The sequence below is a fragment of the Pongo abelii genome, chromosome 20 (assembly GCF_028885655.2).
Source record: "Pongo abelii isolate AG06213 chromosome 20, NHGRI_mPonAbe1-v2.0_pri, whole genome shotgun sequence".
Lineage (NCBI taxonomy): Eukaryota > Metazoa > Chordata > Mammalia > Primates > Hominidae > Pongo > Pongo abelii.
In genome coordinates this window covers 33969136-33992975 of record NC_072005.2, presented here as the reverse complement: position 1 = coordinate 33992975, position 23840 = coordinate 33969136, and the positions used below count along the sequence as shown (strand labels likewise).

At 37.1% G+C, this 23840-nt stretch overlaps 1 long non-coding RNA gene across 10 annotated transcripts in view; it reads left to right on the top strand.

Annotated features, from left to right (window-relative positions):
- LOC112130190 (uncharacterized) overlaps positions 1-23840 on the top strand; it is a 277700-nt gene that overhangs the window by 19430 nt on the left and 234430 nt on the right. For 7 of the 10 annotated variants that reach the window (XR_010138469.1, XR_010138467.1, XR_010138472.1 and 4 more), the window contains 2 exons: positions 19626-19705; positions 20287-20409. This is a non-coding gene — a long non-coding RNA (uncharacterized LOC112130190). Of the gene's footprint in view, positions 1-19625; positions 19706-20286; positions 20410-20648; positions 20976-23840 lie in introns of those variants that run through there. The other 3 variants (XR_010138470.1, XR_010138473.1, XR_010138475.1) reach the window with 2 other exon arrangements.

Here is a 23840-nt window from a genome sequence, read left to right as displayed (position 1 = left end):
ATTGCTCTGGATGTTGGCCTGAGCATCTGTATTTTTGAAAGATCCTAAGTGATTCTAATATTCATCAGAATTGAGAAGCTCTAACCTAAGGCACAGCTAGTTGATATACATTTAACTGAAAAAGCAATTATTTTAAAATTACAGGTAATGGCAATATTTTATTTTATTGTTAAACCCATTAGTTTAATATCTATTGACTGTACATTTATAAATTATTTTATTACATTGAGACATACTTTTTGTTCTGTCATTATGTTTGAGAATTTATGTAAATGAATAAATTTCAAGTGCCAGTAAGGTTGTCCAGTACAAGGTTATTTTGTGTTGATCATTCTCTAATAATGACAGCATTTTTTTCCCCTCAGAATCTCAAAGGTTTATTTTTTTGAAATCCCCTGATCTTTCTCTGGGAATATTCAACATAATTTTGTGCCTATATAGTGCTTTAAATGTAAGGAAGGACTAGACAATTTGAGTCATTTCTAATTTTTGATCCTATAAATATGGTAATCTTTTAAAACATTTTTATATCACATTCAGATCTCTGAAAAACATGGCAGTCTTAACCATTGTGAAACAATTTACTTCCCTCTATACCCCTACTCCCCAGTTGGCCCTTGCCACCCACTCCTTGTTAAGATTTTGAATCTAATATATGAGAAGAAAATAACTTTTTATTAAATAATGATTACAAATTGTACAGTATGAACTTTAGGTAATTCTAAAGCACAAATGTTTGGATCTAAGAAAAAACAATTCCTCAAAAGAAGAAAAATTATTGACTTTAATGAAGTGGTGTTTCAAACTTTCAACAGCTACCACTTAGAGTACTATTCAGAGAGACTTAACATGTACCTGAGTTATAAAGCACTTTTCTTAGTGGGTCTTTGAGGACTCCATGGGCTTTCTTAATGAGAAAAAATGTGTCTGAAAGGCAATGGATTTCAGTTTGCTTTTAAACTCTCAGGCATTATGACATTCTTGAAAACTGAGTTCCTTCAGGACATGACTACCACAATCTGTTGTCTCAATGTGAGGAGAGTTACAGCAAATTTTTTAATCTGAGAAGCAGTTTGTCAAATTGTAGCTCTGAGCAGGAAAATATCTCCATGATTGAAGGGTTAAAATTGTATTCAGAGATTGAACAGGTGAAGCAAAAGCTAAAACTCATGGAGAATCCTTTGTTGAGGTATGTGTGCCTTCATAATTCTTAGCTAGTTAGCATCTTTTCTTCCTCGCTATCTTACTGAGAACTGATAGGTCTGTTTGGTTTCTTCATGGTATGTGTTTGGTTATCAGAATTCTAACATCTAAGCAAAGGGTGTCCATCCAGTGGTCAGATTTCCACCCATGAGATCTCCTCCACCATGATGACTGGTCTGCTGTGGACCCTACTCACAGACAGGCTTTGCCAGGTGCCTTGGGGGAAGAGATAGAAATACAGGTAAAAGGAGAGTTTCTTGCTGCAAGTGGCTTTTTTCCTTCTGATTCACCATATGTTTTCATGAATTCTACACAGAGCTTCCCAGAGATGGTTTTCTGTTAAATAGGAAGTAGTGAGAACCCTGCCTTTCATCAGCAGTAGCCATTTACCAGGCGTGCATTAGGTTCAGTCCACTACCAAAGGAGATGCTTCAGTGTGCAGTGTTGGCTCCATTTTCAGAGTGACACATGAAAGCACTTGGAATAATACTCGAGTTGCTTTGTGGGGGTGTATATTTATCACTTTGTGCACTGCCTATAAATACCTAAAACTGGGTAATTTATAAAGAAAAGAGGTTTAATTGGCTCACGGTTCTGCAGGTTATAAGGACACATGGCACGGGAGGCCTCAGGAAACTTACAGTCATGGCGGAAGGTGAAGGGGAAGCAGGCATGGCTTAAATGGCTGGAGCAGGAGGAAGAGAGAGAATGAGAGTAGGTGCTACATACTTTTAAACAACCAGATCTCGTGAGAACTCTATCATGAGACAGCACTAGGGGGATGGTACTAAACTATTAGAAACTGTCCCCATGACCCAGTCACCTCCCACTAGGCCCCACATCCAACATTGGGGATTACAATTGAACATGAGACTTGGGTGGGGACACAGATCCAAACCATATGAGAGTGTATATTTGCAAATATGTTGTTGTTTTCTAGTTCTGTAGTGATCCATTATCTGTTATAAATGCGTGCTATGAAGGTGACACTGTTATCGTTTGTCCTGGCCATTTTGTGGTACATGGCATAATGGAGTGCAGTGTTGACTCCATTGAGTTGGAAGGTGGGTATGGAAGACACAACCAAACTCTCAAGTATGACATGATTAAGTAAACAATAAACGACTGTTCTTGTCAGAGCTCCAAGAATGTGATTTCAACCTATTTGATTTCAAATGAATTATTGAATTGCCTTGAAACATTAAAGGCATTGGAAGCTTAAAAGGAGTTGACCCAGTTTTTGAGTAAGTGGACTTGTGGTTCTTTGTAGCAGTGTATATGTTGGGAAGATACTTACAGACCTATATAGAAAAAAGACCATGAGGAAGAAGCAAACTTTACAGATTGTAGGTGATTTATGGAAAGGATGTCAAATTTCTAGAATTAAAAAATTCCCAACAATTTTTTTTTAATTTCAGTATTTTTTAGTTTGTTGCTTGCTCTTATCTCATAGATATTGTGATATCTTAGTGCATGGCTGTTTGTTTTTTGTTTTAAATTTAGCTTATTTTTGTGAGAGATATGGTGAAGGGTGTTTTACTTGAAATTGGTATCAAAAATTACCTTAATTCTCTAAAAGTTTGCTGAGTGTCACAAATGCTACACTTTGTGTCTTGACACAGTATACTTTTGAAAACATTAATGTTGAAAGATTAATATTAAAATAAATATATAATAGTTAATAGATAACTATTATCTGCTTTAATAGATATCTTTAATATCTATTAAAAATAAATTTTCCAATTATAATCTTTTTGTTCATTTGGAGTAATTCCTAAGTTTAGGTTACTTTACAATTGTTCATCTTGGTCCTGTATATTTCCATAATGTGTCAAATTTAGTTGTACCTGTTCAGCTATTTACCAAAACTGCTACAAGTTAGCAATGAAGCTTGTAATGCAAAAAAATCATATATCATTTTGGGACTTGTGCAGCTGTTCATTAACTGCTTAAGCTGTGTTCTTGATCTTTATCTTGTCAGAACTTCTTAATGGAAACAAGGCTGGGAGTTTAATTTCCTGCTGTTCACTAGTACATCATCTCACTCCCTTTTTTGTTTTATGTTTGTTAATTTTGTTCTTTCTCCTCTCCAATACTTGATTTATAATAGATGTGTATGTATAAGTAACACATCTGCAGGATAAATCACTGCAATAAAAACACTTTATTTTTTGGCAGAGTAAAAATAACATTGATATTATAAATTGTATAGTAGATAAGAGTTCTTCTTAGATTGGTGAGGAAATTACAATGTAATTGCCAGAGTGTTATAAATAACCTATCAAATTCTGATAGTTGAGTGTAAAAATGACTGTAAATTTGCTAACAGAGGACATTTCTGAGAATTGAGGAATCAAATGGTATCTCTGGTGTGAATATATGGAGCACTTGCTTAAAGTAAATTAAAGCTTATCTGATAGTAATCTATAGCTAACAAAACTAGAGATATGTTGAGTACCTACTATGTGCAGGGTATTAATAGTACTTATGGTTGGGCTTCTCTTTCTTTAGAAAATCTGTTCACTTTAGGTAATGGCTTTATGTTTTAAATTGGTAAGAATACATAATTTGTGGAAAAATCTGTTTTTTCTTCAATATGCAATTCTTTTTCTATTTTTAATTTTTCTAATGGTAAAAAAAATGGTTATTGTAGAAAATATTCAAAGTACAGGCAGACACATACAGAATCAGAAACACAATTACTCACTCTTCAGTCATTTCTAGTCCACCCCGGTAGCATTCTAGTGTATGGAGTCGTCCTGCCTTCTCCAGTGCCCCCAAAGGCTTGTCTGTACCCCTTCAAGTATGGGTAAGTTCAGTGGCTTTGACTGTTTACTGCAGTTACTGCTTTCATGTACTCAAGGACTTATTACAATGAGGTCTTTCTTTCTTACAGCTTTGTCTATGTGTTTGTCTTCTGTTTTGTAATGAAAGTCAAGCGAGTTCTTTAGTTTTCTGATATTGCAGGTTTTTGTAAGCCCACTTCGAGGCTTGGCCTGTATTACTGATTTGATTAAGATTTATAGAGATCTAATGGTTTTTGTTGATTAATGAGATAGACTGTTTTTTCCTGTAGCTAAACTGTCTTAAGTCAGTTTGTCAGATTTTAAGTCATTCTTCGAGAATATAAAATTAGGTAATCTTGAGAACTGCTTAGGTTTATTCAAATGTAATTTATATTAGAATCATAGAATCTCAGATACTTAAGATTCCTTCTATAGCACCCATGCAGTTAGAAAAAAGCTTAAGAGAGCTGAATGCTTTAAAGCCCTTTGACCCAGCTGTAGGTCCTTAGGATTATTTTTTAACTTTCATGGAAGCTTTGTATGTGAATTTTGTGCTGGGCTGGTCTGAGATGGCTGATAGAGTAGTCTTGCTAATATGGGGACACATTGGGAAGTTGTTATTGTTAAAAATGTGATGCCCTGGTTTAAATAGGATATGTGGGGAGATCGACTTTATTTAAATGCATCTGGGTTGACTGGTCTCATTATCATTTGAAACCCCTTGCACTAGAGAATGTGTTCTACATTTTTGTGTTTGGACATTTCCCCTCACCCACCTTAAATGTTTCTGTTCTCTTCCTTAGGATATGGTCTACCAATTGATATTGTGATAGAAAAGAGGGAAAAAGGTGACACTTCTGTGGACTGCATGAATGAGGATATTAACATCTCAGGCATAAGATTTGTTCAGCATGGTGTTGTAAAAGGAATCTTAAATAAGTGTCTGACTGTTTGGTATATTTACTCATTCTAGGCTTTGAAGGAAAACTTTACTTTCTATGGAAGATAGAATTTAATGAAATGCCGCTGTTGAGTACAGGAATACCTTGTTGTATAGTGCTTCGCAGATATTGAATGTTTTATACATTGAAGGTTTGTGGTAACCCTGCTTTGAGTAAGTCTACTTGGCCTCGTTTTTCCAATAACTGGTGCTCACTTTATGCCTTTGTATGACATTTTGGTAATTCTCACAATATTTCAAACATTTTTATTATTATTATATTTGTTATGCTGATCTGTGACCAGTAGTCTTTGATATTAGCACTGTAATTGTTTTGGGGTGACGTGAACTGCATCACCATAGAAAATGGTGAACTTAGTAAGTGGTGTGTGTGTTCTGACTGTTGCAACAATCAGCCATGCTCCCTTCTCTCTCCCTCTTCTTGGGCTTCTCTATTCTGAGACAAAGCAATATAGAAAGGAGACGAATTAATAACCCTACAATGGCATCTGTGTGTTCAAGTGAAAGGAAGAGTTGCATGTCCCTCACATTAAACAAAGTCTAGAAATGATTAAGCCTAGTGAGAAAGGCACATCAAAAGCCAAACACATGAATAAGAAAGCAAAACAGCCTTATTACTAATATGGAGAAAGTTTTAGTTGTCAGGATAGAAGATTAAATCAACTACAACATTCCCTTAAGCATAAGCCTACACAGTAAGGTCCTAACTCTTTTTAATTCTATGAAGGCTGAGAGAGTCAAGGGAGCTACAGAACAAAAAGTTGGCTAGCAGAGGTTGGTTCATGAGGTTTAAGGCAAGAAGCCATCTCTGTAACATGAAAGTGCAAGGTGAAGCAGTAGTTTCTATTGTAGAAGCTGCGGAAAGCTATCCAGAAGAGCTAGCTGAAATCACTGATGAAGGTGGCTACACTAAACAGCAGATTTTCATTGTAGATGAAATGGCCTTCTATTGGAAGAAGATGCATCTAGGACTTTTCATAACTAGAGAAAAGTCGTTAGTTGGCTTCAAAGCTTCAAAAGACAGGCCAACTCTCTTATTGGTGACTTTAAGTTGAATCAGTGGTCATTTATAATTCTGAAAATCTTAGGGCCCTTAAGAATTATGCTGTGTCTATTCTGCCTGTGCTCTAGAAATGGAACAACAAAGCCTGGGTGGTAGCAAATCCGTTTATTGCATTGTTTGCTAAATATTTCAAGTCCACTGTTAAGACGCACTGCTCAGAAAAAAAAAAAAAAATCCTTCCAAAATATTATTGCTTACCGAACAATGCACCTGGTCACCTGAGAGCTCTGACGGAAATGTGCAAGGAGATTAATGTTCTTTTCATGCTAACACAACATCCATTCTGCAGCCCATGAATCAAGGAGTAATTTCGACTTTCAAGTCTTAATAGTTAAGAAATAGACTTCATAAACTATAGCTTCAATTGATAGTGATTTCTCTGATGGATCTGGGCAAAGTCAATTGAAAACCTTCTGGGAAGGATTCACCACTTAGATGTCATTAAGAACATTCAAGACTCATGAGAGGAGGTCAGAATGTCAACATTAACATGAGTTTGGGAGAAGTTGATTCCAACACTCCCAAACTCTTTGAGGGTCAAGACGTCAGTGGAGGAAGTAACTGCAGATGAGTGGAAATAGTAAGAGAACCAGAATTAGAAGTGGAGCCTGGTGATGGGACTGAGTTGCTACAATCTTATGACAAAACTTGAACAGGTGAGGAGTTGCTTCTTACGGAAGAGCAAAGAAGATGATTTTTTGAGATGTAATCTACTCCTGGTAAAGAGAATGAATATTGTTGAAATGACAACAAAGGATTTAGAATAGTACATCAAGGTAGTTGATAAAGCAGAGGAGGGCTTTACGATGATCAACTCATATTTTGAAAAACATTCTTCTATAAGTAAAATGCTATCATAACATTGTATTACATGCTACTGAGAAATCTTTTACGAAAGGAGGGGTCAATGTGGCAAACTGTTTGTCTTATTTTAAGAAATTGCCACAGCCACCCCAACCTTCAGCAACCACTATCCTGATAAGTCAGCAGCCGTCAACATTGAGGCAAGACCCTCCACCAGCAAAAAAGATTATGATTTTCTGAAGGTCAGATGATCCTTAGTATGTTTTAGCAAAATAAAGTATTTTTAAATTAAGGTTTGTACTTTTTTTTTTAAAACATAGTGCTTTTGTACACTTAGACTACAATATTATATAAACATAACTTTTTTTTTTTTTTTTTTTTTTTGAGAGACAGGGTCTCACTCTGTCAACCAGGCTGGAGAGCAGTGGTACAGTCCTAGCTCACTACAGCCTCAATCTCCTGGGGTCAAGTGATCCTTCTGCCTCAGCCTTTTGAGTGGCTGAGACTACAGGCATGTACCACCACACCAGGCTAATATTTTTATTTCTTTCTAGAGACAGGGTCTCACTATGTAGCCAGGCTGGTCTCAAACTCCTGGGCTTAAGTGATCCTCCTGCCTTGTTCTCTCTTAAAAATAATTTTTATATGCATTAAGAAACCAAAAAATTGGTGTGACTCATTCTATTGCAATATTTGCTTTATTGCAGTGGTCTGGAAACTACACTCCGGTATCTCCAAGGTATGCCTGTACATGGAAGGCTGATTATTTATTTATGTATGCAGCATGACAACTTAGGAATCTTACCCTGAAGTGAAAAATAGTTCAGCCTATTCTTGAAAATGTGTTAGTTTAATATTAATTTCTTCTTGGTGCAGTCATCTTTTTCTTTTAATACTTTCCAACGTGGTGATCTGTATTCATTGTTTTCAATTTAGCACTAGACTGAAACTAGCTATCTTCACATTGCAGTAGTATTTGTTTCCTAAGATCTGTGTCTTCTTTCTTGAATAAGATCTTTTTTTCCCAAGATACTGAGCAAAGTTGCTCTCTGATATTCTTTTGTGGTAATGAAAAGTGCTTTTGCATTTCTGAGGTCAAGTCATTCTTTGTTAAGAATGTTGCTTTTAGATTTTAGAAAATAACTCAAAATGGTCATTGTTTTGTATTTTATGAATTTCAAATTCAAGTTTAAGTGGAAGCTATTAAATATTTAGACTATATCTAGTGTCAGCTCCAGGCTGTCCCTGATACTGGAAAAGGTACATTACTTCTTAAAGCAGTCAGCTGTATGTTTTCATCACAGGCACTCACCATAAGGAGACTCCATCAGAAAATTGTGCTGCCGCATGAAGTAGCATGAGGCACAGCACGCACATCAGTAGAATTTTTAAGGAAGAATTTGGACTTACACGGTGACAAGATATGATGAGCTCTTTTTGGGAAATAGTTTGAGTTTAAGTTGTAAATAAATATATAAAATATGAGACCAAGATGTAAGTGCAGACTCCTATTCTCTTTCTTCAAAGAATTTCAGACATTTATATCTGCTAAGTCATGCAAGCCCAATTGTATGAGGTTCTTATGTAACATTTTCAAAACATAGATTAGTAAGAAAAATAATAAATCTCACAATTTACTGTAACTTACAGAGAATTTTAGACTCTTAAAATTATAACTTTGTAAACAATTTTGTAACAGTCAAAGCTCAGTTGCTTTTAATTACTTTTTATTTTGAGGTAATTATAGATTCACTACTGTTGTAAGAGATAACACAGAGAGATCCTGTATGTACACTCTTTACCAGTTTGGTCCAGTGGTGACATCTTATGAAACCACAGTATCGTAGCACAGCCAGAATGCTGACATTCAGTTAGGCTGAGGAGCACGTCCATCACCACAGTGATTCCTCTGGTTGCCCTTTATAGCCACACTCACTTACTTTCCTCTCCCATCAGTCTTTTCCTTAACTGTTGGCAAACCTTAATCTGTTTTCCATTTCTATTATTTCATCATTTCAGAAACGTTTTAAAAATGAAATCACATTCCTTTTGGGATATGACCTTGTGGGATTGGCATTTTTCACTTAACACAATTCTCTGGAGCCTCATCCCGGTTGCTGTATGTACCAGTAATTTGTTCCTTTTTATTGTTGGGTAGTAGTCCAATGTGTGGTGGTTCTATAGTTTGTTTATTCACCCATTGGAGGACATCTAGATTATTTTCAGTTTTTGCCTATTGTCACTAAAGCTGCTACAAGCATTTGTGTACAGATTTTGCTGAGAATATACTTTTTATTTCTTAGGGGTAAATGCCCAGGAATACAATTGTAGGTCCTATGGCAGTTGCATGTTTAGTTTTTTAAGGAAACTGCCAGACTGTTCTCCAGAGTGGTTGTACAATTTTCGATTCCCACTAGCAATGTTTGAGTGATGCAGTTTCTTTATATCCTGAAAGCATTTGGTGTTTTCACTATTTTTTGTTTTAGCCATTATGGTAGGTGTGTAGTACTGTCTAACTGTGGTTTTAATTATTTCCGTAGTGGTTAACGATGTTGAACATTTTTTCATAGGCTTATTTGCCATTCTTCTATCCTCTTTAGTGAGATGTCTATTTGTGACTTTTGCCTATTTTCTAATTGGATTGTTTGTCCTTTTTTACTGTAGTTTTGAGAGTTCTATATATATATTCTAGATACTAGTCCTTTGTCAGGTATGTGGTTTGCGGATACTTTCTGCTGCGCTGTAGCTAGTCTGTTTGTCTTCTTTATATGGGCTTTTACAGAGCAAAGTTTTTATTTTTGATGAAGTCCAGTTCATCAATTTTTCCTTTTATGGACTGACCTGTAGATTTCCAAGTATTTTCTCCTATATTTTTCTAAAATTTTTATAGTTTTACATTTTATATAAAGTTGTAATCCAGTTCTTAGTTAATTTTGCTGTAAGATGTGAGGTTTAGGTCAAGGTTCATTTTTTTGCCTTTGGATGTCCAGTTGCTCCTTTACCATTTCTTGAAAAGACTGTCCTTCCTCCAATAAATTGGTTTTACATTTTTTTCAAATATTGTTTGGGCATATTTGTATAGGTCTATTTCTGTGTTCTCTGTTCTGTTTCACTGATCAGTGTCCTATTTCTTCACTAATACCTGTAGCTGTATTTACGTCTTGAAATCAAATAGAGTGATTTCTCCCACTTGGTCTCTATGAAAATTGTTTCAGCTACCCAAGTTCTTTGCTTTTCAATATAAATTTTAGAATAATTTTATATCCACAAGAAATCATGCTGAAATTTTGAAAGGAATTTTAATAAACTCATATATAATTGGGAAGAATTGACATCTTTATTATGTTGAGTCTTCCAATCTGTGAACATATTTCTCTGTTTATTTAGATCTTTGATTTCTTTCATCAACGTTATGTAGTCTTCAGCATACAATTGTTGTTTGTGTTTTGTTTTTTTTTTTTCAACTTTTATTTTAGATTCATGAGGTACATGCGCAGGTTCATTACATGGGTAAATTGTATGTCACTGGGGTTTGATGTGCAAATGATTTAGCCGCTCAAGTAGTGAGCATAGTACCCAATAGGTAGTTTTTTGACCTTTATTCACCTCCCACTCTCCCCGCTAAAGTAGGTTCTGTTGTCTGTTGTTCTCGTCTTTGTATCCATGTGTACTGAGTACTTAGCTCCCATCTATAAGTGAGAACATGCAGTATTTGGTTTTCTGTTTCAGTGTAAATTTGCTTAGGATAATGACCTCCATTTGCATCCATGTTGCTTCAAGGGACATGATTTTTTAATGTCTGCCTAGTATTCCACGGTATAGATTTACCACATTTTCTTTATCCAGTCCACCCTTGATGGGCATCTAGGTTGTTTCCATGTCTTTGCTATTGTGACTGGTGCTGCAATGAACATACGAGTTTGTGTGTCTTTTTGGTAGAATGATTTATATTCCTTTGGGTATATATCCAGTAATAAGATTGTTGCGTTTTAATAATAAGATTGTTGGTAGTTGCGTTTTAAGTTCACTGAAAAATCTTGAAACTGCTTTCCATAATGACTGAATTAATTTACAGTACCACCAAGAGTGTTTAAGCATGCCCTTTTCTGTAACTTCACCAACATCTGCTATTTTTTGACTTTAATTATGACCATTCTGACTGCTGTGAGATGGTATCTCATTGTGGCTTTTATTTGCATTCCTCTAATGATTACTGATATTGAGCATTTTTTCATATGCTTGTTGGCTGTGTGTATATCTTCTTTTCAGAAGTGTGTGTTTATGTCCGTTGCCCATTTTTAAATGGGTTTGTTTGTTTGTTGCCTGTTTTTTTTCTTATAGATTCTAGCCATTAAGACTTTTGTCAGATGCATAGCTTACAAATATTTACTCTCATTCTGTAGGTTGTTTACTCTGCTGATACTCTGCAGTAGCTCTTTAGTTTTTCTTCTAGGGTTTTTATACTTTTGGATCTTACTTTTAAGTCTTTAATCCATTTTCAGTTGATTTTTTAATATGGTGAAAGGAAGGGGTTCAGTTTCAATCTTCTGCATATGGCTAGCCAGTTATCCCAGCACCACTTATTGAATAGGGAGTTTTTTTTCCATTGCTTTTTATTATTAGATTGTCATACTATATTTTTAAGTTGAATGTTCATATGTTTATTGCTAGTATATAGAAATATAATTGACTTCTGTATGTTCATTTTGTATTTTGTGACCTTGCTGAATGTTACTTATTAGTTATAAAAGTGTTTTTGTAGATTCCTTGGGATTTTCTGTGTAGACAATCATGTTATCTGTAAGTATCAAAAGTTGTGTTTTTTTTTTTTCTGATTAGTATGCTTTTTCTTTTTTTTTTTTTTTTTAATTTCTTGCCTTATTGCACTGGCTAGAACTTCTAGCACTATTTTGAATAAGAGTAGATATCTTAACTTTATTTTTCACGTTATGGGGAGTGTATTCAATATTTCATCATTAAGAATGAGGTTAACTAGGTTTTTAATGAATATTCTTTATCAAGTTTTTTTAATGGATATTCTTTATCAAGTTCTTTATCAAGCATTTTTCTGCATTTCCTGAGATGATCACCTGATTTTTATTATTAGAAAAAAAAATAATGATGGGTTATACTGGTTGACTTTCAAATTTTAAACCAGCCTTGCCTCAATGGCATAAATACCACTTTGCCATAGTGTATAATCTTTTTATATTTTGCGGAATTGTACTTGCTAATGTTTTGTGAGGAAATTTTGCATCTATATTCATAAAGAATATTCGTCTGCAGTTTTGTTTTTTTGTACTCCTGTCTTTGTCTGGTTTGGGTTTCACTAATATTAGCTTCATAAAATGAACTCTGAAGTTTTTTTTTTCCTCTTTTATTTTCTAGAAGAGATTTTGTAGAATTACTGTTAATTCTTTAAATGTTTAATAGATTTCTCCAATGAAACCATCTGGGCCAGGAGATTCATCTTTTGGAATTTTTAAAATTATGAATTTAATTTTCTTAATAGGTAAAGAGCTATTCAAATGACCTATTTTATATAGAGTAAATTTTGGTAGTTTTTGCTTTTAGCAGTATTGGACCATTTCTTCTAAGTTGTCAAATTTACATATATCGAATTTTTTGTAGTATTTCCTTGTTCTTTTGATGTCGGCAGGGTCTGTAGCGATAATCTCTGTTTCATAATCTATACTGGTAGTTCGTTTGTTCTCTCTAAGAACCAACCCTGTTTCATTGATGTTTAAAAATTGTTCTGTTTTCAATTTCCTTGGTTTTTGTTGTTTTTATGATTTCATTCCTTCTGCTTGTTTTGGGTTTGTTTTGCTTTTTCTGTGTTTTCCACATGAAAGCATAGGTTGTTGATCTGAGACTTTTCCTCTTTTCTAATGTGCACACTTAATGTTAACAAACTTCCCTCTTGGCATTAGTTTAGCTGTGTTCCACAAATTTTTATATTTTGTATTTTCATTCTTTGACCCATGCAGAATTTAGAAGTGTTAGTTTCTAAGTATTGGGAGTTTTACTGTTATCTTTTTGCTGATTCCTAGTTTGATTCCATAGTTGTAAGAAAACACTATGTATGATTTCAACTCTTTGAAATTTGTTGAGGTTTGTTTCATGGCCCAAGATGTGGTCTGTCTTGTTATGTGTAAAGTGGCCCTATGAAAAGAATATGTATTCTGCTGTTGTTGGGTATTTCATTCTATAAATGTCAACTAGATCAAATTGGTTGGTGGTATTATTGAGTTTTTCTGTATTCTTTCTGATTTTCTGTTTAGTAATTCTGTCAATTTTTGAGATAGGGTTGCTAAAATCTCTAAGCACAAGTATGGATATGTTTGTCTTTTCAGTTCTGTTTTTGCTTCACGTATCTTGCAGTTCTGTTATTTGTTGTATGCCCATTTAGGATTGCTATGTTGTCATTTTGGTGAAACATATTTCTCATTATATAATGTTATTATCTGTCTCTGGTAATTTTTTTTGCTCCAAAGTCTACCTTATCTGACATCAATATAACCACACTTGCCTTCCCTTGATGAATGTTTGCATGATATATCTTTTTCCACTATTTTACTTTCAACTTGCCTATATTATTCTGTTTAAATTTGGTTGTAGACAGCATATAGTTGAGTCTTGTTTTTAATCCACTCTGCCAATCTGTGTCTTTTAATATCTTTAGACCATTTACATTTAATTATTGATGTTTAGTCATTAGTCTGTTTTATTTGTTGTTTTCTGTTTGTTCTGCTTTTTATTTCTTGATTTGCATTTTTCTGCCATCCTGTGGATTACCTGAGCAGTTTTCATAGTTTCATTTGTTTCTGAATATATCTTTTTGTATAGCTATTTTTTTAGTGATTGCTTCAGGTAATATATGTACACAGCCTCACAGTTTACTGGTGTCTTCATTCACCAGTTCAAGTGAAGTAGAGAAACTCTGCTTTTTTTTACATCTCTTGTGGAGCACCCGATTCTGTCGCTGATCGGGGCACCACTATGTAACCCACACGGACCTAGGGGGACCAAACAAAGCTGGGTGAATGTGGGAATAAAAGACAAGAGACAAAAGAATATATTTGGAAGAAGGGGTCAGGGGGCACCTTGCCTCTAATGGACAAGGGCCCTGAGCTTTACACAGTCTTCCGTATTTATTAGGCAAAAGAGATAGTGAGAAGGGGGATGTAAGAAGGGGGTCAGCTGCCTGGTCCAGAGTAGGCTTGCAAGAATGCGGTCCTTGAACAACAGGCTGTAGATGTCACAGTAGATAACCTCAGCACCAGGGAGTGATTGCCTCCAGCAAACCTTCTGTCAGCAGGAGCAGTCGTGAGTTTGCCCACATCCTGCATTCATGAAAAACAGTTTGTTGTTTGATCATATAGCCTCCAGTGGAATGCTGAGTTGGTCACGTCCCATGAGCCTTCGGCTCCCTGCAATGTCTTTTTCTTCTTTTTATAATCGTCTTAAATATCTCCTTTATGTACATCTAGAACCACTTAGATGATACTAATATTTTCATTTCAAATTTCAAACATAATTTAAACTCAAGAGGAGAAGGAAAGCCTATTTACTGGTATTTTTGCTTGCTTTTGCCCCTTTTTCCTTTCTGATGTTCCAAGATTCCCTCTTTTATTATTTCTCTTTTGTTCAGAGAACTTTCTTTACCCATTCCATTAGAGTAGATCTGCTGGTTGCTAATTATCTTAGTTTCTCTTCTTATTAGAATGTTTTGATTTCTTAATTCCTGAAGAATATCTTTATCGGGTATAGGATTCTGGATTGACAGTTCTTTTCTTTCCACCCTTAAATAATACTGGGCCTCTTTTGTCTGGCATCCATGGTTTCTGATGCTGTCAATCACAATTTCTCTCCAATGGCTGAGGTGTAAAATTTTCACTGATGCTTTCAATATTTTTTTTTGTTTTTGCCATTAGCTTTCAGTAATTTAATTATGATATATCTTTTCATGGATTTATTTGAGTTTATCTTGTGTGGAGTTTGCTCAGCTTCTTGACTCTATGGGCTTATTGTGTTTTACCAAATGTGGGAGCTTTTAGTGATTATTTCCTCAATTACCTTTTTAGCCTCACCTTCTTTTTCCTCTCCTTCCAGGTCTGTAATGACACAAATATTGGATCTTTTCTTATAGTCCAATAGGTCCCTGAAGCTCTGTTTACGTTTATTTTTCAGTTTAATTTCTCTCTATTGTTCAGATAGGGTAATTTTTATTGTTCTGTCTTTCCATGCACTGTTTCTTTTCTCTGTTCTTTTCATTCTGCTGTTGAACTTATCATTGAGCTATTTATTTTAATTATTTTTCAGTTCTAAAATTTTTATGTTTGTGTGTTTTATATATACACACACACACACACACGTATACACACACCATGAAATACTACTCAGAAAATAATGAACTATGAAAAATAAATAATGTCTTTTGCAGCAACTTAGGTCAAACTGGAGGCCATTATTCTACAGGAAGTAACTCAGGAGTGGAAAATCAAATACTACATGTTGTCACTTACAAGTGGGAGCTAAACTTTAGGTGTACAGAGGCTTACAGACTGGTATCACCAACATTGGAGGCTCAGAATAGGCAAGGTTGGAAGGAGGGTAAAGGAAGAAAAACTACCTGTTGGGTACAATGTGTATTATTTGGGTGATGGATATTCTAAAATCCCAGACTCTCCACCACTCTATAATTCATCCTGTAACCAAAAAGCATGTGTACTCTGTATTAGGATGTTCTTGCACTGCTATAAAGACTGGGTAGTTTATAGGAATAGGGGTTTAATTGGCTAATGGTTCTGCAGGCTATATAGGAAGCATAGTGGCATCTGCTTCTAGGGAGGTCTCAGGAAGCTTACTATTATGGCAGAAGGCAGAGGGGGAGCTGGCACATTGCAGCTCCTGGCTGGACCAGGAGCAAGAGAGATAGAGGGGCTGCAGGTGTCATATACTTTTAAATGACCAGATCTCACAAGATCTCACTCACTATCATGAAGACAGCATCAGGCCATGAGGGAACTGCCCCCACGATCCAAAAGCTTCCCACCAGGCCCCACCTTCAGCATTGGGGATTACAATTCAACATGAGATTTGGGCAGGGAAAAATGTATATCCAAACTATGTCATTCTGCCCCAGACCCTCCCAAATCTCACGTCTCTCTCACACTGCAAAATACAATCATGCCTTCCTGATAGTCCCCTAAAGTCTTAACTTATTCCAGCATTAATTCAAAAGTTTAAGGTTCAAAATCTCATCTGAGTCTCATCTGAACAAGGCAAGTCAAAAGGAAGTTATGTACTTCCAAGATAGAATGGAGCTATGGCATTGGGTAAACATTCCCATTCCACAAGGGAGGAACCAGCCAAAAGAAGGAGGTTACAGGCCTCATACAGGTTTAAAACCCAGCAGGGAAGTCATGAAATCTTAAAGCTCCAAAATAATCTCCGTTGACTCTGTGTCCCACACCCAGGTTACACTGACGGAAGGGGTGAGCTCCTGAGGTCTTGGGCAGCTCTTCCCCTGTGCCTTTCCAGAGTTCAGCTCCTGCAGCTGCTCTTGCTGGCTGTTGAGTGCCTGTGGTTTTTCCAGGCTCAGGGTGCAAGCTGATGGTGGATCTACCATTCTCAGATCTGGAGTTTGGCTACCTGCTTCTCACAGCTCCACTAGGCAGTGCTCCAGTGGGGACTCTAGGGGTTCCATCCCCACATTTCCTCTAGGCACTGCCTTAGTAGAGGTTCTCCATGAGGGCTCTTCCCCTACAGCAGGCTTCTGTCTGGACACCCAGGCTTTTCTGTATGTCCTCTGAAATCTATGTAGAGAGTACCAAGCCTCATTCACTCTTACGCTGTGCGCACTCACAGGCTTAACACCATGTGGAAGCTGCCAAAGGCTATGGTGGCTTACCCACTCTGGATTGGTGGCACAAGCAGTATCTGCAACTCTTTGAGCCACAGCTGGAGCCAGAGCAGCCAGAATGTGGGGAGCACTGTCCTGAGGTTGTGCAGGCTTTGGGAACCTTGTCCTGGCCGCCCAAACAATTCTTCCCTTCTAGGCCTTTGGGCTTGTGATAGGAGGGGCTGCTGAGAAGAGCTCTGAAATGCCTTCAAGACCTTTTTCCCAGTGTTTTGGATATTAGCACTTGTATCCCTTTTAGTTACACAAGTATCTAACAAGTAGTTGTTCCACAGCCTGCTTGAATTCTTCTCCCCGAGAAAGCTTTTTCTTTCTCTACCACATGGCCAGGCTGCAAATTTTCTGAACTTTTATGCTCTGCTCCCCCTTTAAAGCTCCAAGTTAAAGTCATTCCTTTGCTCTTGCATCTGGGCATAGATTGTTAGAAGCAGCAGCCAGGCCACTTTTTGAGTGCTTTGCGGCTTAGCAATTTCTTCTGCCAGATACTCTAAGTCATTGCTCTGTAGTGTAAACTTCCACAGATCCCTAGGGCATGAATAGAATGCAGCCAAGCTCTTTGCCAAGGCATAACACACATGACCTTTTCTCCAGTTTTCAGTAAGTTTCTCATGTTCATCTGAGGCTGGGCTTCATTGTCCATATCACTATCAGCGTTTTGGTCACAACCATTTAACCAGTCTCTAAGAAATTCCAAACTTTTTCTCATCTTCTTATCTTTTTCGGAGCCCTCCACACTTTTTCTAACCTCTGTTATTACCCAGTTCCAAAGCTGCCTCCACATTTTCAGGTGTTTTTAAAGCAATGCCCCACTCCTCGGTACCAGTTTTCTGTGTTAGGTTGTTCTTGCATTGCTATAATGAAATGCCTGATACTGGGTAATTTAAAAAGAAAAGAGGTTTAATTGGCTCATGGTTCTGCAGGCTTTAGAGGAAGCGTGATGCTGGCATTTGTTTAGCTTCTAGGGAGGCCTCAGGGAGCTTACAATCATGGTGGAAGGCAAAGAGGGAGCAGGTACCTCACATGGCAAAAGCAGGAGCAAGTGAAAGCGGGTAGGAGGGGGCACACTCTTAAATGACCACATCTCACAAGAACTCACTTGTTATTGAAAAGACAGAACCAAGCCAAGAGAGGTTTGCCCCCATGACTCAAACACCACCCACCAAACCCTACCCTCAGCATTGGCGATTACAATTCAATATGAGATTTGGGTGGGGACAAATATCCAAACTATATTATACTCCTAAAGCTATTGAAATAAAAAATTAAAATTTTAATTGGGTTCTTTCTATGTTCTATTTCTTTGCTGAGACTCATTTTTCGTTTGTTTGAAGTATGTTCATAATTGCTTGTTGAAGCATTTTTATCCTAGCTGCTTTCAAATTATTGTCAGCTAATTCTGTCATCTCTGACATCTTGGTTTTGGCATCAGTTGATTGTCTTATTCAATTTGACACCTTCTTGGTTCTTGGTATGACAAGTAATTTTCATTTGAATCCTGGACATTTTTTGTATTACATTATGAAAGTCTCAATCTTCTCTAACTTCTCTGACATTCCTGCAGGAAGATAAAAGATGGGGGTAGATGGCCATCACCTTGTTGAGGTAGAAGTCATAGTTTCCCCTTAGCCTCTGTTGATACTCAAGCTGGATGGAGGAGCTCCTTGTTGCTGCTGGGTAAGAGTGGGAATTCTAGCTTCCCATTTGGTCTCCACTGACACTGTGGTATATGGGGCTGGTCTTCTTACCACTGGCCAGTTGTGAAAGTTGTAATCTCCACTAGGCTTGCTCTGACACCACCCCAGTGGGGAGGGGGCAGGCATTTGTTGCTGCTAGGTGGGGGTACAAGCCCAGGCTCCTCAGTCTTCACTGATACTGCTGCAGAGAGGGCCTTATAACCAGTTAGTGGGGATGAAAGTCCTGGCTCCCTGTTTTGTTTTCACTGATTCCACCCCAGTGGAAGTGCTGGGATACCTGGTTACAGCCTTCAGTGGGCAAAAGTCCAGGTTCCTCTCGACCTTGGCTGGTATGATGGGAATGGGGTCGCTCTTTTATTTTGTGCTGTTTGGCTGGAATGGAGGTATTATTGTCTGTTTTCTGTCTTTCTAGGTTGCCTAGTCCTTTGACTAGACAAAGCAGTATTTTGGGGGCTTTTTTGGTCTTTGTCTGTTTGTGTACTGGATTGCCAGCTACATAAGCTCCAAGTCTGGGGATTATGAAGTGAAAAGAAAACCCTAGGAACTTCCCACTGTGTTGGTGTTCTTTCTTGGGTCTTGAGGTCTGTTGCTGGTCTGCCACCTTCTCTCCATTTTTCAATTATCTTATGTTTATTTTATATATAATGCCCATGGTTTTTGGTTATACCTAGCAGAACAAATAGAGACATGTCTATTGTTTCACAAGTGGCAGTTACTTTTTAATTGCCAAATTATTTGTTCATCTTTATAACTAAGTTTGAATATGATCATATCATTTGCCAGATAGCTGCTGTTCCCATTCTTTTTAAATTTTATATGATTCCTGATAGTTTGATATTTAACTATTTGTATATGTATTTTTAATATAATCACTCCTGTGTCTTTTTTGCACATAACCCCGAGCTGAAAATTTTTTAGCTGAAGTCCCAGTTAGCAGATTTTTAAAAACATCTCTACAGAAGAGATAAGTTAGTGTGTACATATATGGTTCAGGCATATGCAAAGGGAAAAGTAATAATAAATGTTTTCTCATGGTATATGACTGCTCTTAGAAAAGTAACATACCTGCAGTAGATGTGTCATGAGTAGTTATACCAGGTTTTCTTCACCTATGATTTTGTGTATTAAATTCTTCCTAAGTGGTTTCCTAAATAACTATAGAGGTTTGAGTGACTCATTTTGCTTTTTTTAGGAAATACATTATTCCTATTACTGTTTCTTTTTTGTTGGTGCCATGTGGTGTGAGGAGACAGTGTGAGAGAATCGGACCAGGTTTGAATCTTTCTGGTTACTCTATATAAATTACACTTGAACTAGTTGTTAATTTTAACCTGTGTAGCAGTGAAGGCCATTGCTTAATTCATAGAAGTGATTTTTAAGTTGGATTGGGGTATCTTATAACTGAAATTTTTTAAATATAGGGCCTTGTTTCTAGTCTCAAATTATAATATTTTACTAAACTCAAATACTGTTCTTCACTAATTGAGTAGATGAGAGAATGGTCATTTTGATTAAGTGCATCTTTCAACAAAATTGTTAAAGAATTTCTACTTTTGGCAGAATCTGAAAATCGATTTATGTAGAATGAAAGACAGTGGAACAGGAATTGAATGTTGACACTCAGCCTGTATGTTGGGGTGGGGTGGGGGTGGTTTGAAAATGATACATGCTAATGACTTGCTAATCTGGAACAAATGAAGTGTTGGTTTAAAATACCTAATAAAGCTTATCTGTAAAACACTTTATCTTTGTGCTTTACATTTGCACTGTGTAAAAGGCTAAAAAGTGATTGTAATAAAATTCTTGCTGCCTTTTTGAAACTGATTGTTATTATCTCAAATTGTAACTTGCAGGGTGCTGGCATAGAAATACATCCTGGGAGTAAGTTCGGGTTCCCTGAGTGAGAATGGACCTGCCGTTGCAAGGAAGGGCTCCTCATTAAGCTGAGCATCGGCCGAGACACTTGCTTTCTAAAGGTTGGAATGATTTCACGTAAAAAATTATGCTTTATTACATTCTCATGTTGGGTCCTATTGTTTTCTGACTTTGAAAGGCCTAAATAGTGTATAAATTCTAATAATATCAGTAGCTAATGATTGAAAGTCTTTTGCAAGAATACTTTGTTGCCTATAGATCTGCAGAAATGACAGAGGAATGTTGCATCACACTGTGCTACAGCATGTGAATCAGCATAGCTTTTCTGCTTTATTTTTAGAATAGTGTGAAAAAAGGCAAGATTTTTTAAGCAGGCAGTGAAGAAGACAGTTCCTTGAAACATTTGTTTTCAGTGTCACCGGTCTTCTTAGATGAGCATTATGACATTCCCAAAATATCCTTGGTGAGTAATATCATAAAATGAAGGTTATGGTGTTTTCTTGGTGAAAGCTACAGTTTTCTCTAACCTCCAAGAAAGTGTCCAAGATGAAACTGAAGGTATGCGATATTTAGGAATTTTAGGTAGAAAAATCAGACATAATTTACTTTTTTTTTCTGCATTAAAATCCGATTAAGGATCTCAGTCTTCCTGCTTTTTTTTTTTTTTTTTTTTTTTTTTAAAGATTGCCAGAATATGTTTGGGCATGGAGAAAGAGAAGTTTTGGTAAAGCTATAACATTATAGAATCTGAGGGAGAAAGGAAGTTTCAAAGTCAACTAGTTCAACTGTTCATTCAAAACCTTGACATTGTGGTTTCTGTGGTCCTGCAGTTCCCTTCTTACTGTGCTTGGCTTTCTATAAACGTATAGAATGAGGATGGGTGTGTGATAGCAGTGGTGGCTCCGGCTGGCATCTGTTGAGGTTGGAGGTGGGGAAATCCATGTGCCAGGTTGAGGGCTGTGTTTACTGGAGCCAATAGTGGAGTTTGCCTCCATTTTTTATTGGTAGAAGGAAGTGCCTCCCTGTCATCTGCCTTTCTTGGCAGCAAAGGTGAGCTAACTCACTGGATATTTATGAACTTCAAAGTGATGACATAGATCTCAGTCTACTAAATCTCAGTCATAGAGAAGAATTAAGCATTGACCGAGTTAAGGAACGTTTAAAGCAGTTTCAAGAGTACTCCTTGTCATCCTTCAGGGTCCACTCCTGAAGAGCAAGTTCTTTATTTCTTCACAGGTCTGAAGGGTGAAGTCAAGGTGTCAGCTAAACAGTGCTCTGGTCTGAAAGCTCAGTTGGGGCTGGATGCAGTGGCTCTTGCCTGTAATCACAGCACTTTGGGAGGCCGAGGCAGGCGGATCACCTGAGGTCAGGAGTTTGAGAGCAGCCTGACCAACATGGAGAAACCCCATCTTTACTAAAAGTACAAAATTAGCCGGATGTGGTGGCACATACCTGTAATCCCAGCTACTCATGAGGCTGAGGCAAGAGAATCGCTTGAACCCGGGAGGCAGAGGTTGCAGTGAGCCGACATCAGGCCATTGCATTCCAGCCTGGGCAACAAGAATGAAACTCCATCTCAAAAAAAAGAAAAGAAAAGCTCAGTTGGAAGAACCTGCTTCCAAATACATTCATGTTATTCATCAACAGAATTCATTTCTGTAGGTTGTAGGACTGAGGTCTCTGTTTTGTTGTTGGCTATTTGCTGGGGCTCGCACTTAGCTTCTAGAGGCTGCTCTCAGATTCTTGCCGCATGGTCCCCTCTATCTTGGCAGAAGAGAACCTCCCTCAAGGCAAACCTTTCATGCTTTGAATCTCTCTGACTTCCTCTTTTCCTCTTTTGCAACCAGCTGGAGAAAACTGATTAGGAACCTTAATTACATTGCAAATTGTAGTGCAAACTCCTTTTGCCATTTAATCGTCATGAAAATAATACCAGGGGCTGGGATCATGGGGCTCATCTAGATTGAGAGTTAAAGGAGTTAAAGGAAAGTAGCACTGTCTTACCAATCTGCATCCTAGTTCCTAACACAATGCTTAACAGATAGTAAATATCCAATAAATATCTGTTGAGTGGGGAAGATTCTAGGATGAAAAGGGTAGACAAATAGTTCAAAATTTGTGATCCTGTATGAAGATCAGGAAACCTTGGCATAAAGAGCAAGACAGTCACTCATTGAGATTCTTTTTTTTTCTTTTTATTATTATTATTATTATACTTTAAGTTCTAGGGTACATGTGCACAAGGTGCAGGTTTGTTACATATGTATGCATGTGCCATGTTGGTGTGCTGCAACCATTAACTCCTCACTTACATTAGGTATATCTCCTAATGCTATCCCTCCCCCTCCCCCCACCCCACAACAGGCCCCGGTGTGTGATGTTCCCCTTCCTGTGTCTAAGTGTTCTCATTGTTCATTTCCCACCTATGAGTGAGAACATGGGGTGTTTGGTTTTTTGTGCTTGCAATAGTTTGCTGAGAATGATGGTTTCCAGCTTCATCCATGTCCCTACAAAGGACATGAACTCATCCTTTTTTATGGCTGTATAGTATTCCATGGTGTATATGTGCCACATTTTCTTAATCCAGTCTATCATTGATGGACATTTGGGTTGGTTCCAAGTCTTTGCTATGGTGAATAGTGCCACAATACACATATGTGTGCATGTGTCTTCATAGCAGCATGATTTATAATCCTTTGGATATATACCCAGTAATGGGATGGCTGGGTCAAATGGTATTTCTAGTTCTAGATCCTTGAGGAATCACCACACTGACTTCCACAATGGTTGAACTAGTTTACAGTCCCACCAACAGTGTAAAAGTGTTCCTCTTTCTCCACATCCTCTCCAGCACCTGTTGTTTCCTGAGTATTTAATGATTGCCATTCTAACTGGTGTGAGATGGTATCTCATTGTGGTTTTGATTTGCATTTCTCTTATGGCCAGTGATGATGAGCATTTTTTCATGTGTCTGTTGGCTGCATAACTGTCTTCTTTTGAGAAGTGTCTGTTCATATCCTTCGCTCACTTTTTGATGGAGTTGTTTGTTTTTTTCTTGTAAATTTGTTTGAGTTCTTTGTAGATTCTGGATATTAGCCCTTTGTCAGATGAGTAGATTGGAAAAATTTTCTCCCATTCTGTAGGTTGCCTGTTCACTCGGATGGTAGTTTCTTTTGCTGTGCAGAAGCTCTTTAGTTTAATTAGATCCCATTTGTCAATTTTGGCTTTTGTTGCCATTGGTTTTGGTGTTTTAGACATGAAGTCCTAGCCCATGACTATGTCCTGAATGGTATTGCCTAGGTTTTCTTCTGGGGTTTTTATGGTTTTAGGTCTAACATTTAAGTCTTTAATCCATCTCAAATTAATTTTTGTATAAGGTGTAAGGAAGGGATCCAATTTCAGCTTTCTACATATGGCTAGCCAGTTTTCCCAGCACCATTTATTAAATAGGGAGTCCTTTCCCTATTTCTTGTTTTTGTCAGGTTTGTCAAACATCAGATGGTTGTAGATGTGTGGTATTATTTCTGAGGGC